This window comes from Rhipicephalus microplus, unplaced genomic scaffold, assembly GCF_043290135.1.
Source record: "Rhipicephalus microplus isolate Deutch F79 unplaced genomic scaffold, USDA_Rmic scaffold_345, whole genome shotgun sequence".
Lineage (NCBI taxonomy): Eukaryota > Metazoa > Arthropoda > Arachnida > Ixodida > Ixodidae > Rhipicephalus > Rhipicephalus microplus.
In genome coordinates, this window is record NW_027464913.1 from 120,001 (window position 1) to 132,540 (window position 12,540).

Below are 12,540 nucleotides of genomic sequence, written 5' to 3' on the forward strand. Positions count from 1 at the left end.
ACTCGATCGCCAGGTCTGTTTGCCCCGGTGGTTCCACCGCCAGGCTTAAGCGCGAACTTTTTTTGTTTGTTTTCTTTTGATTAAGCGCAAGCTTTTTTCTTTGTTTTCTTTTGATTAAGCGCGGGCTTTTTTCTTTGTTTTTTTTGCATTCGCCCCGGCAGACGCGGTTTTTGCGCCGCCCCGGCTGACGCGGTTTTTGCCGCCCCGGCTGACGCAGTTCGGACTTAGCACTTTTCGGCTGTGCCTGGCTGGCGGCCCACTCACTCGATCGCCATGTCTGTTTGCCACAGTTTTCCCGGTGGTGCCGCACCCGGGCTCGCCCCGGCTGACGCGGTTTCGTGCCGCCCCGGCAGACGCGGTTTTCGCGCCGCCCCGGCTGACGCGGTTTCGTGCCGCCCCGGCAGACGCGGTTTTTTGCCGCCCCGGCAGACGCGTTTTTTTTTTCTTTCGCCCCGGCTGACGCAGTTTTCGCGCCGCCCCGGCAGACGCGGTTTTCGCGCCGCCCCGGCAGACGCGGTTTTTTGCGCCGCCCCGGCTGACGCAGTTCGGACTTGGCACTTTTTGGCTGAGCCTGGCTGGCGGCCCACTCACTCGATCGCCATGTCTGTTTGCCACAGTTTTCCCGGTGGTGCCGCACCCGGGCTCGCCCCGGCTGACGCAGTTTTCGCGCCGCCCCGGCTGACGCGGTTTCGTGCCGCCCCGGCAGACGCGGTTTTTTGCGCCGCCCCGGCTGACGCGGTTTTTTGCCGCCCCGGCTGACGCAGTTCGGACTTGGCACTTTTCGGCTGTGCCTGGCTGGCGGCCCACTCACTCGATCGCCATGTCTGTTTGCCACAGTTTTCCCGGTGGTGCCGCACCCGGGCTCGCCCCGGCAGACGCGTTTTTTTTTTTTCTTTCGCCCCGGCTGACGCAGTTTTCGCGCCGCCCCGGCTGACGCGGTTTCGTGCCGCCCCGGCAGACGCGGTTTTTTGCGCCGCCCCGGCTGACGCGGTTTTTGCCGCCCCGGCTGACGCAGTTCGGACTTAGCACTTTTTGGCTGAGCCTGGCTGGTGGCCCACTCACTCGATCGCCATGTCTGTTAGCCACAGTTTTCCCGGTGGTGCCGCACCCGGGCTCGCCCCGGCTGACGCAGTTTTCGCGCCGCCCCGGCTGACGCGGTTTCGTGCCGCCCCGGCAGACGCGGTTTTCGCGCCGCCCCGGCTGACGCGGTTTTTGCCGCCCCGGCTGACGCAGTTCGGACTTAGCACTTTTCGGCTGTGCCTGGCTGGCGGCCCACTCACTCGATCGCCATGTCTGTTTGCCACAGTTTTCCCGGTGGTGCCGCACCCGGGCTCGCCCCGGCTGACGCAGTTTTCGCGCCGCCCCGGCTGACGCGGTTTCGTGCCGCCCCGGCAGACGCGGTTTTCGCGCCGCCCCGGCTGACGCGGTTTCGTGCCGCCCCGGCAGACGCGGTTTTTTGCCGCCCCAGCTGACGCAGTTCGGACTTAGCACTTTTTGGCTGAGCCTTGCTGGCGGCCCACTCACTCGATCGCCATGTCTGTTTGCCACAGTTTTCCCGGTGGTGCCGCACCCGGGCTCGCCCCGGCAGACGCGTTTTTTTTTTTCTTTCGCCCCGGCTGACGCAGTTTTCGCGCCGCCCCGGCAGACGCGGTTTTCGCGCCGCCCCGGCAGACGCGGTTTTTTGCGCCGCCCCGGCTGACGCGGTTTTTTGCCGCCCCGGCTGACGCAGTTCGGACTTGGCACTTTTTGGCTGAGCCTGGCTGGCGGCCCACTCACTCGATCGCCATGTCTGTTTGCCACAGTTTTCCCGGTGGTGCCGCACCCGGGCTCGCCCCGGCTGACGCAGTTTTCGCGCCGCCCCGGCAGACGCGGTTTCGTGCCGCCCCGGCAGACGCGGTTTTTTGCGCCGCCCCGGCTGACGCGGTTTTTTGCCGCCCCGGCTGACACGGTTCGGACTTTGCACTTTTCGGCTGTGCCTGGCTGGCGGCCCACTCACTCGATCGCCATGTCTGTTTGCCACAGTTTTCCCGGTGGTGCCGCACCCGGGCTCGCCCCGGCAGACGCGTTTTTTTTTTTTTTTTCTTTCGCCCCGGCTGACGCAGTTTTCGCGCCGCCCCGGCTGACGCGGTTTCGTGCCGCCCCGGCAGACGCGGTTTTTTGCGCCGCCCCGGCTGACGTGGTTTTTGCCGCCCCGGCTGACGCAGTTCGGACTTTGCACTTTTTGGCTGAGCCTGGCTGGCGGCCCACTCACTCGATCGCCATGTCTGTTTGCCACAGTTTTCCCGGTGGTGCCGCACCCGGGCTCGCCCCGGCAGACGCGTTTTTTTTTTTTCCTTCGCCCCGGCAGACGTGGTTCCCCCCCCCCCCCTCCGTCTTTCTTTTTGTTTTTTTTTTTCGCCGCGGCTGAAGTGGATTTTTCGGTGCCTCGACGCCCCGGTAGTCGCGGTTTTTCCGTTTCCGCACGGCCCCGGCTGACGCTGCTCGGTCACAGTCGCCTTTTGTGGTGATTGCAGACTTCTTGAGCGCGGGTGTTTTTTTTTTTTGTTGTTGTTGTTGTTTTATTACGCATTCGCTCCAGCAGACGCTGTTTAGACTTTTTGTTTCCTCTTTTATCCTGCGACGAGGTGACGAGGTTTATTCGGTGCCCCGCCGCCCCGGCTGAAGTGATTTTTCCTGTCCCGTGCCGCCCCGGCTGACGCGGTTGGGACTTCGCGTTTGTTCGGCCGCCACGGGTTTTGGCGCACTCGCTCGGTTGCTTGTTGTTGCCACTTGTTGCGAACCCAGGTTTCTTGAGCGAGCGCGGGCGTTTTTTCTTCCTTTCTTTCTTTGTTCTATGTGTTAGCGAATCGGCCTTTAATATCACACGAGGACTCACAACCAACAATTTTCAGTTTGAAGTGTAAAAAATCTGCAGGTGTTGACGTAACTGACTTGCCCCGTACCCTTGAGTACATCCATGAAGTTCTCGTAGTACTACTAAATCGCATTATTCCAAGTGGAGAAATTCCCATAAACTTGCAAACCTCTACACGAAAATCGGTGCGCGTGATAAAGTTGAAAATTATCGTCCGATATCAAATGTGCCTTCTATAACACAAATTCTAGGAAAAAAAAAAAAAAAAACACTTGTTCGCCGTTTTCTGCGCCGTGACTGGCAGCACTCCGGCGAAGCGAAACGGGGTCGATTCGAGCACGATATCGGCGTCTTTCGACGTGCTCGCCGGCGACCGTCGCACGAGTACGTCGCACGAGCGCGTCTGCCGGGGCGCCGTTTGCGAAGCCGACGCAAAAGTGGGAACCGCCGCTCGGATGATCGCCGCTTTCGGCAGAGTGAGTGTTGGCACTCCGGGGAAGCGAAACAGCGTGAATGCGCCCACGAAATCGGCGTATTTTGAAGTGCCCGCCGGCGACCGTCGCACGAGTACGGTAAACCGCGTCAGCCGGGGCGTAGTTCGGGACGCCGACGAAAAAGTGGGAAGCGCAACTCGGATCTTCGCCGTTTTTGCAGGAGTGAGTGGCGGCCCTCCTGCGAGACCAAGAAGCATCGATTCGTGCACGAATTCGGCGCCTTTCGACGTGATCGCCGGCGACCGTCGCTCGAGTAGGGCAAACCGCGTCTGCCGGGGCGGGCTTCGGGACGCCGATGCGAAAGTGGGAAACGCTGCTCGGATGTTCGCCGTTTTTGGCCGAGTGAGTGCTGGCACACGGGCGAAGCCAAACGGGGCCGATTACGGCACGATATCGGCGTCTTTCGACGTGCCCGCCGGCGACCGTCGCACGAGTACGGTAAACCGCGTCAGCCCGGGCGGAGTTCGGGACGCCGATGCGAAAGTGGAGAACGCCGCTCGGATCTTCGCCGTTTTTGGAGGAGTGAGTGGCGGCACTCCGGAGAAGCCAGGGAGCGCCAATTAGCGCACGATATCGGCGTCTTTCGACGCGCTCGCCGGCGACCGTCGCACGAGTAGGGCAAACCGCGTCTGCCGGGGCGGGGTTTACGACGCCGACGCAAAAGTGGGAACCGCCGCTCGGATGTTGGCCGTTTTTGGCAGAGTGAGTGCTGGCACTCCGGCGACGCGAAAGAGCGCGAATGCGCCCACGAAAGTGGCGTATTTGGACGTGCGTGACGGCGACCGCTGCAGGAGTACGAAAAACCACGTCAGCCGGGGCGAGCGACACACGGCGGTCTGGGTGCTTATCGCTGCTATTATAGGGGCACCCCGGCAGACGCAGAAAAAAAAAAAAAAATTTTCGACCTTCTTTTTTGCTGGTCGAGCTCGGGTAACCCAGGTCGCAATGGGAGCCGCGCACGAAAGCGGCGTCGCGAGACGCGTTCGCGGTCGCTAGTCGCACGAGCTCGGCAACCGCGTCAGCCGGCGCGGAGTTCGGGATGCCGACGGCTAAGTGGGTACCGCTGCTCGGATGTTCGCCGTTTTTGGCCGAGTGAGTGCTGGCACTCCGGTGAAGCCAAGGAGCGCCAATTCGTGCACGATATCGGCGTCTTTCGACGTGCCCGCCGGCCACCGCCGCACGAGTACGGCAAACCGCGTCTGCCGGGGCGGGGTTCGCGACGCGTACGCAATAGTGGGAACCGTCGCTCGGATGTTCGTCGTCTTTGGCCGAGCGAGTGCTGGCACTCCGGCGAAGCGAAACGGGGCCGATTCGGGCACGATATCGGCGTATTTCGACGTGCTCGCCGGCGACCGTCGCACGAGTACGGCAAAGCGCGTCTGCCGGGGCGAGGTTTGCGACGCCGACGAAAAAGTGGGAAGCGCCGCTCGGATCTTCGCCGTTTTTGCAGGAGTGAGTGGCGGCCCTCCTGCGAGACCAAGAAGCATCGACTCGCGCACGATATCGGTGTCTTTCGACGTGCCCGCCGGCCACCGCCGCACGAGTACGGCAAACCGCGTATGCCGGGGCGGGGTTGGCGACGCCGACGCAAAAGTGGGAACCGCCACTAGGATGTTCGCCGTTTTTGGCAGAGTGAGTGCTGGCACTCCGGCGAAGCGAAAGAGCGCGAATGCGCCCACGAAAGTGGCGTGTTTGGACGTGCTTGACGACGACCACCGCAGGAAAACGAAAAACCACGTCAGCCGGGGCGAGCGACCCATGGCGGTCTGGGTGCTTATCGCTGCTATTATAGGGGCACCCCGGCAGACGCCAAAAAAAAAAAAAAATTTTTTTCGACATTCTTTTTTGCTCGTCGACCTCGGGTGACCCAGGTCGCAGTGGGAGCCGCGCACGAAAGCGGCGTCGCGAGACGGCTTCGCGGTCGCTAGTCGCACGAGCTCGGCAACCGCGTCTGCCGGGGCGGAGTTCGGGACGCCGACGGCTAAGTGGGAACCGCCGCTCGGATGTTCGCCGTTTGTGGCCGAGTGAGTGCTGGCACTCCGGCGAAGCCAAACGGGGCCGATTCCGGCACGATATCGGCGTCTTTCTACGTGCTCGCCGGCGACCGTCGCACGAGTACGGCAAAGTGCGTCTGCCGGGGCGGGGTTTGCGACGCGTACGCAATAGTGAGAACCGTCGCTCGGATGTTCGTCGTCTTTCGCCGAGCCAGTGCTGGCAATCCGGCGAAGCCGAACGGAGCCGATTCGGGCACGATATCGGCGTCTTTCCACGTGCTCGCCGGCGACCGTCGCACGAGTACGGTAAACCGCGTCAGCCGGGGCGGAGTTCGGGACGCCGATGCGAAAGTGGGAAGCGCCGCTCGGATCTTCGCCGTTTTTGGAGGAGTCAGTGGCGGCACTCCGGTGAAGCCAAGGTGCGCCAATTCGCGCACGATATCGGCGTCTTTCGACGTGCCCGCCGGCCACCGTCGCACGAGTACGGCAAACCTCGTCTGCCGGGGCGGGGTTTGCGACGCCGACGCAAAAGTGGGAACCGCCGCTCGGATGTTCGCCGTTTTTGGCAGAGTGAGTGCTGGCACTCCGGCGAAGCGAAAGAGCGCGAATGCGCCCACGAAAGTGGCGTGTTTGGACGTGCTTGACGACGACCACCGCAGGAAAACGAAAAACCACGTCAGCCGGGGCGAGCGACCCATGGCGGTCTGGGTGCTTATCGCTGCTATTATAGGGGCACCCCGGCAGACGCAAAAAAAAAAAAAATTTTTTTCGACATTCTTTTTTGCTCGTCGACCTCGGGTGACCCAGGTCGCAGTGGGAGCCGCGCACGAAAGCGGCGTCGCGAGACGGCTTCGCGGTCGCTAGTCGCACGAGCTCGGCAACCGCGTCTGCCGGGGCGGAGTTCGGGACGCCGACGGCTAAGTGGGAACCGCCGCTCGGATGTTCGCCGTTTGTGGCCGAGTGAGTGCTGGCACTCCGGCGAAGCCAAACGGGGCCGATTCCGGCACGATATCGGCGTCTTTCTACGTGCTCGCCGGCGACCGTCGCACGAGTACGGCAAAGTGCGTCTGCCGGGGCGGGGTTTGCGACGCGTACGCAATAGTGAGAACCGTCGCTCGGATGTTCGTCGTCTTTCGCCGAGCCAGTGCTGGCACTCCGGCGAAGCCGAACGGAGCCGATTCGGGCACGATATCGGCGTCTTTCCACGTGCTCGCCGGCGACCGTCGCACGAGTACGGTAAACCGCGTCAGCCGGGGCGGAGTTCGGGACGCCGATGCGAAAGTGGGAAGCGCCGCTCGGATCTTCGCCGTTTTTGGAGGAGTCAGTGGCGGCACTCCGGTGAAGCCAAGGTGCGCCAATTCGCGCACGATATCGGCGTCTTTCGACGTGCCCGCCGGCCACCGTCGCACGAGTACGGCAAACCTCGTCTGCCGGGGCGGGGTTTGCGACGCCGACGCAAAAGTGGGAACCGCCGCTCGGATGTTCGCCGTTTTTGGCAGAGTGAGTGCTGGCACTCCGGCGAAGCGAAAGAGCGTGAATGCGCCCACGAAAGTAGCGTATTTGGACGTGCTTGACGGCGACCGCCGCAGGAGTACGAAAAACCACGTCAGCCGGGGCGAGCGACCCACGGCGGTCTGGGTGCTTATCGCTGCTATTATAGGGGCACCCCGGCAGACGCAGAAAGAAAAAAAAAAATGGGGACATGGCGTGCGTCACCGTGCGGCTTCGCAGCGTTGCCGAAGTCGCCGAGCCCTTCGACTGAGCCGAACGGCGGACAGGGAACGTTGGTCGGCCGTTCTAACCTGTCGGTGCCACGCCGAGACGTCGTTAAGGAAAACCGCGTCGTGGGCCTCTACGACGCCGTCGAGTCGTTGTACGTTTGGTGTCCAGCGTGTCGGCGGCGAGTAGCGGACACGTCGTTCACGACTTCGGTCTTTCGCAGTCGACGCGAACTTGCGGAGAGTCGTGGTGCCTCACGTTTTCGGCAGAAACCGCGGCGGAATTTTCCCGTGCGTGCGCGCACGACCTCGGTGCTGTGCCGTCAGCGTAGTGTTGCACAAACTCGTGGCCTACCCAAGGTGCGGTACGTTTGCGGCCGTATCCTCGGTGGGAATTTCGTGAGTAGGGTCGCAAATTCTACGACCTCGGCGGGTTTGAGAGCGACGTAGACTTGTGGCACGCTCAACATGCCACACGTTTCGGGGCACACCCGCGGTGAAATTTTCTCGAGTACGCTCGTATTAGGGCCCAAGGAGGTCTGGGTACTTATCGCTGCTATTATGTGGGGGTTCTCGTGAGCGGCGTACGCGAAAGCGACCGGGTGTCTGATATGCGGCGGGCTTCGGCCTCGTCAAGCGTGTCCTCGGGTCTGCTCCAGGGGAATCCACGGCAGTCGTCTGCAGCCTCATCCGCTTGATGCGTTAGGGGCTGGTTGTCGGACGGTGCCGTTTTACCACGATATCGAGGTGTGTTCCGTGTCGTCCTCGGGCGATTCAGATGCGAAAGCGCCGAAGACGCGGGCGTGACCCGTCGTCTGGCGGCTTTGCAGTCTCGGCTCCGTTGCTAGTTCCGGCCGGTCCACCGACAGTGCAGCGGGCTTGGGCAACCCGCACGGCGCGACCGAGTCGATGCAACGAAAAAGAGCGAGCATGAACGTGCTTCTTGCCGCACGGCTCCCACTCGTCTTTCGGGAAGGTTGTGCCGTAGCGAGCTCGAACGCCGTCATCTCGGAGTGCAAAATAAGCGTGTTGGGGCGCCTGAAGGTGGCCTCCGCCGCACACAGACTGCGTCCGGCCCGCCGAGGGCGAGGACGGACGCGCAGTCGAACGATTACCTGGTTGATCCTGCCAGTAATCATATGCTTGTCTCAAAGATTAAGCCATGCATGTCTAAGTACATGCCGAAATAAGGCGAAACCGCGAATGGCTCATTAAATCAGTTATGGTTCCTTAGATCGTTTCTTCCTACTTGGATAACTGTTCTAGAGCTAATACATGCAGTGAGCCTGGAGCCCTTTGGGTAACGGGTGCTTTTATTAGACCAAGATCGATCGGGTTTCGGCCCGTATTGTGTGGTGACTCTGGATAACTTTGTGCTGATCGCATGGCCACGAGCCGGCGACGTTTCTTTCAAGTGTCTGCCTTATCAACTTTCGATGGTAGGTTACTTGCTTACCATGGTTGTTACGGGTAACGGAGAATCAGGGTTCGATTCCGGAGAGGGAGCCTGAGAAACGGCTACCACATCCAAGGAAGGCAGCAGGCGCGCAAATTACCCACTCCCGGCACGGGGAGGTAGTGACGAAAAATAACAATACGGGACTCTTTTGAGGCCCCGTAATTGAAATGAGTACACTCTAAATCCTTTAACGAGGATCAATTGGAGGGCAAGTCTGGTGCCAGCAGCCGCGGTAATTCCAGCTCCAATAGCGTATACTAAAGCTGCTGCGGTTAAAAAGCTCGTAGTTGGATCTCAGTTCCAGACGAGTAGTGCATCTACCCGATGCGACGGCTCGGACTGAACATCATGCCGGTTCTTTCTTGGTGCACTTCATTGTGTGCCTCGAGATGGCCGGTGCTTTTACTTTGAAAAAATTAGAGTGCTCAACGCAGGCGAGTCGCCTGAATAAACTTGCATGGAATAATAGAACAAGACCTCGTTTCTGTTCTGTTGGTTTTTGGAATACGAGGTAATGATTAAGAGGGACGGACGGGGGCATTCGTATTGCGGCGCTAGAGGTGAAATTCTTGGACCGTCGCAAGACGAACTACTGCGAAAGCATTTGCCAAGAATGTTTTCATTGATCAAGAACGAAAGTCAGAGGTTCGAAGGCGATCAGATACCGCCCTAGTTCTGACCATAAACGATGCCAACCAGCGATCCGCCTGAGTTACTCAAATGACTCGGCGGGCAGCTTCCGGGAAACCAAAGTATTTGGGTTCCGGGGGAAGTATGGTTGCAAAGCTGAAACTTAAAGGAATTGACGGAAGGGCACCACCAGGAGTGGAGCCTGCGGCTTAATTTGACTCAACACGGGAAAACTTACCCGGCCCGGACACTGGGAGGATTGACAGATTGAGAGCTCTTTCTTGATTCGGTGGATGGTGGTGCATGGCCGTTCTTAGTTGGTGGAGCGATTTGTCTGGTTAATTCCGATAACGAACGAGACTCTAGCCTATTAAATAGGTGCGGGGTTCCCAGCACCTTACAACCTTCTTAGAGGGACAAGCGGCTCCTAGCCGCACGAAACAGAGCAATAACAGGTCTGTGATGCCCTTAGATGTCCGGGGCCGCACGCGCGCTACACTGAAGGAAGCAGCGTGTCTTTATCCCTGTCTGAAAAGACTGGGTAACCCGTGGAACTTCTTTCGTGATTGGGATAGGGGCTTGCAATTGTTCCCCTTGAACGAGGAATTCCCAGTAAGCGCGAGTCATAAGCTCGCGTTGATTACGTCCCTGCCCTTTGTACACACCGCCCGTCGCTACTACCGATTGAATGATTTAGTGAGGTCTTCGGACCGATGTCCGGCGCGGCCTTTCGGTTGCGCCGGTCTGTTGGAAAGATGACCAAACTTGATCATTTAGAGGAAGTAAAAGTCGTAACAAGGTTTCCGTAGGTGAACCTGCGGAAGGATCATTAACGGATTGTGAAGGGTGAGCGCCTCAGCTGCGTCTGCGCCCGACACTTTCTGCCGCTGACCCCGTTTGGACGCGGGGTCGGCTTTTCCCCACGGGGCTGCCTGAATGTGGAGCGGCACCCCGTGACAAATTGTTGCGCCCAGCGGACGCCAACACCGCGACCTTGGACGGTCGGCCAGGTGGCGGACGCGGGTACAAACGGCGCAACGCACTCATAGGTCGGCTTTCGACCCGCCACTGCACCGTGGCTCGAAGCGCTCGAAATGCGCGACCCGACCGCTGCGGGACCGCCTAGTACTGTAAACAGGAGCGGCGGAGCGCGAACGGCGAGTCGTGGTTACGTCGGTAGAAGGCGAGGCTGCGCGTTCCCGAAACGCCAGCCGAGTGCCCTCCCGACCGTTCGAGCGTGCAAGAACGAGACCCGACAATCGCGCGGCGACTGCCAAGTACGAGAGGAACGGCACAAGCGTCGGCGGTCGGTCAAGGAACTGGCGATGTGACGGGTCCGCTGTGCACCAGTGCATACCGTCCCGCCGTCCGCGGCAAGCGCCTCCGCGTCCTCGGGTGACGGAGGCTGCCGGTCGGTTCTTGCAGGCGAGGGATCTCGCTGGCACCGGTTCGCGTTGACGCGCGGCCGGTCATGGCACGGCGATGCGACGGCCGAGGTGCGCAGTACTCGATGGAGGAACCGCACGCTCCGATGACCGTCCCGCCCTCCGCGGCGTATGCGTACCGACCGTAATGGTTGCAGCAGCGCCGGCCGGCTTTTGAATTCGCCACACGAAACACGGTGCGAGATCGCGGTTAGGGGAGCGTCGACGTTGCCAGGCGTTTTGCTTGCTGCCGAGGGAAAGGCGGCACGGCCACGTCGCGCTCGTCGCGATTAGCGGGTCTGCGCGCTTTGGGAAGGTGCCGCAACGACTTGCCGAAAGAGGAAGCACGGAAGAACGAGGGACTTGGACGTCCCGACAATTGAACGCACTTGCGGCCAGGCCCTTGCTGGCTTCGTTCTTCCGCCTCGAGTAGGCTCGTACGCGGCTCCGGCGCCGAAAGTGGTCCTTGGCACCGACTTCGGTGGACGTGGGAAGTGCCGCGCAAGTACGGCGCGCCTGGCTCCACCTGTTGGCTAAAGTAGGCAGCCGGATCGGCATTTTGGTGTGCGGTGGCAAACCGTGGATGCGAAAAAAGCTTGTGCGATTTCGTGGAACAAAAAGCGGGGGTCCCCCTTTTTATGCGGAGGAGACCGACCCGCCCGCCGTGGTGAACCGCGACGCCACGGTAAAAACGGGAGAGGCTTGTCGATGGGACCGTGCATCCCGCGCTCCACGGAGGCCGGGAGGCGGCCGCCGCGAGGAAATGTGTAGCCGTCGAGGCCCGCATCTGCGTGCACTCTTATCCAAATGGGTGTACCGCAGGCATTTTCTGGTTAGGCGGGCCAATGAGAGCGAGCACACAACGATACCTACGGGTCCGGCTTGGAGAACCGGCTTCGACGCCTCCCGAGTATTTATAGAGGGGTGGACCACGAAAGCACTCGCAAGTAGCGGAAGCGAAACGCCGTCCGAAACACACCGTTTGCTCGATTTGCGGCAGCCGAAAAAGGCGCGGCAGAGTTTTGGAGTCCAAGCGTGCGCTGAAAAGCGCCCTTCTTGGCCACTGTTTGGCCGAGTGCCAGAAACGTTTGGTTTTGACTGTACGGAATTGAACAAACACTTTTTCACGACTCTAAGCGGTGGATCACTCGGTTCTCGGGTCGATGAAGAACGCAGCCAGCTGCGAGACTTGGTGTGAATTGCAGGACACACTGAGCACTGATTCTTTGAACGCACATTGCGGCCTTGGGTCTTCCCTTGGCTTCGTCTGTCTGAGGGTCGGATCACATATCAAGAGAGCCTTCGGCGCACAAGGGAACGTGAGCCGTCGACTCGTTTTGACCGCGTCGGCAACACGGACAGCACGCTGAACACCTCACAGCGAGCGCCAACAGCGGCCACTCAAGGGCGAGACGGTGGCGACCGTCGTGCCAGAGCCCAACCGAAACGGGGGCGACCGACTGCATTGAGGATGTGGCACCTCGTTGAGACCGCCGCAGGACTTCGAGTCGGAAGGAAGCCTGCAGGGAAAGTGCGGTCGAGGTTGCGTACTCCTCTCTGCGACCGGGCGCGCAAGAGCTGCGAGAGCCACGGACGCGCAACTTTAACGCACGGTAAACACGAGGAGCGAAAGCCGGCCAGCAAAGCTTCTCCAGCCGTGCGCAAAGTGCGCGAGATCGCAGCCTTGCGTTGCGCTTGTTGCCCTCGAAGTAAGCAGGGTGTCCCGTAGACCGGGCGCTCGAACACGCTGCGGGGCCGTGCCTCCTCCAGGCTTTGCCGCGCGAACAGGGAACGTTCGCGCGCAAAGCGCAGGGAGGTGAGGAGGCTGCGCCCGACGTTTGCGGTTCGCTGCGTACGCGGTTGATGCGGAGAGCACGGCGCGACGACTTGCCGCGAAGCGGAAAAAGTCTCCCGCACGAGTTGGCGAAACGTTGGCGAAGCTTAAGGCGTTCTCGTCGTAGTCCGCC

General features: G+C 60.7%; 2 non-coding genes across 2 annotated transcripts; both read left to right on the forward strand.

Moving 5' to 3' along the window:
• The first annotated feature begins 8,172 nt into the window (after positions 1 to 8,172).
• Positions 8,173 to 9,981, forward strand: LOC142793911 (small subunit ribosomal RNA). The gene has a single exon (XR_012891920.1). It is a non-coding gene; the product is annotated as a small subunit ribosomal RNA (ribosomal RNA).
• A 1,720-nt stretch (positions 9,982 to 11,701) lies between these two features.
• Positions 11,702 to 11,854, forward strand: LOC142793904 (5.8S ribosomal RNA). Its single transcript, XR_012891913.1, has one exon. It is a non-coding gene; the product is annotated as a 5.8S ribosomal RNA (ribosomal RNA).
• The last annotated feature ends 686 nt before the right edge of the window (positions 11,855 to 12,540 follow it).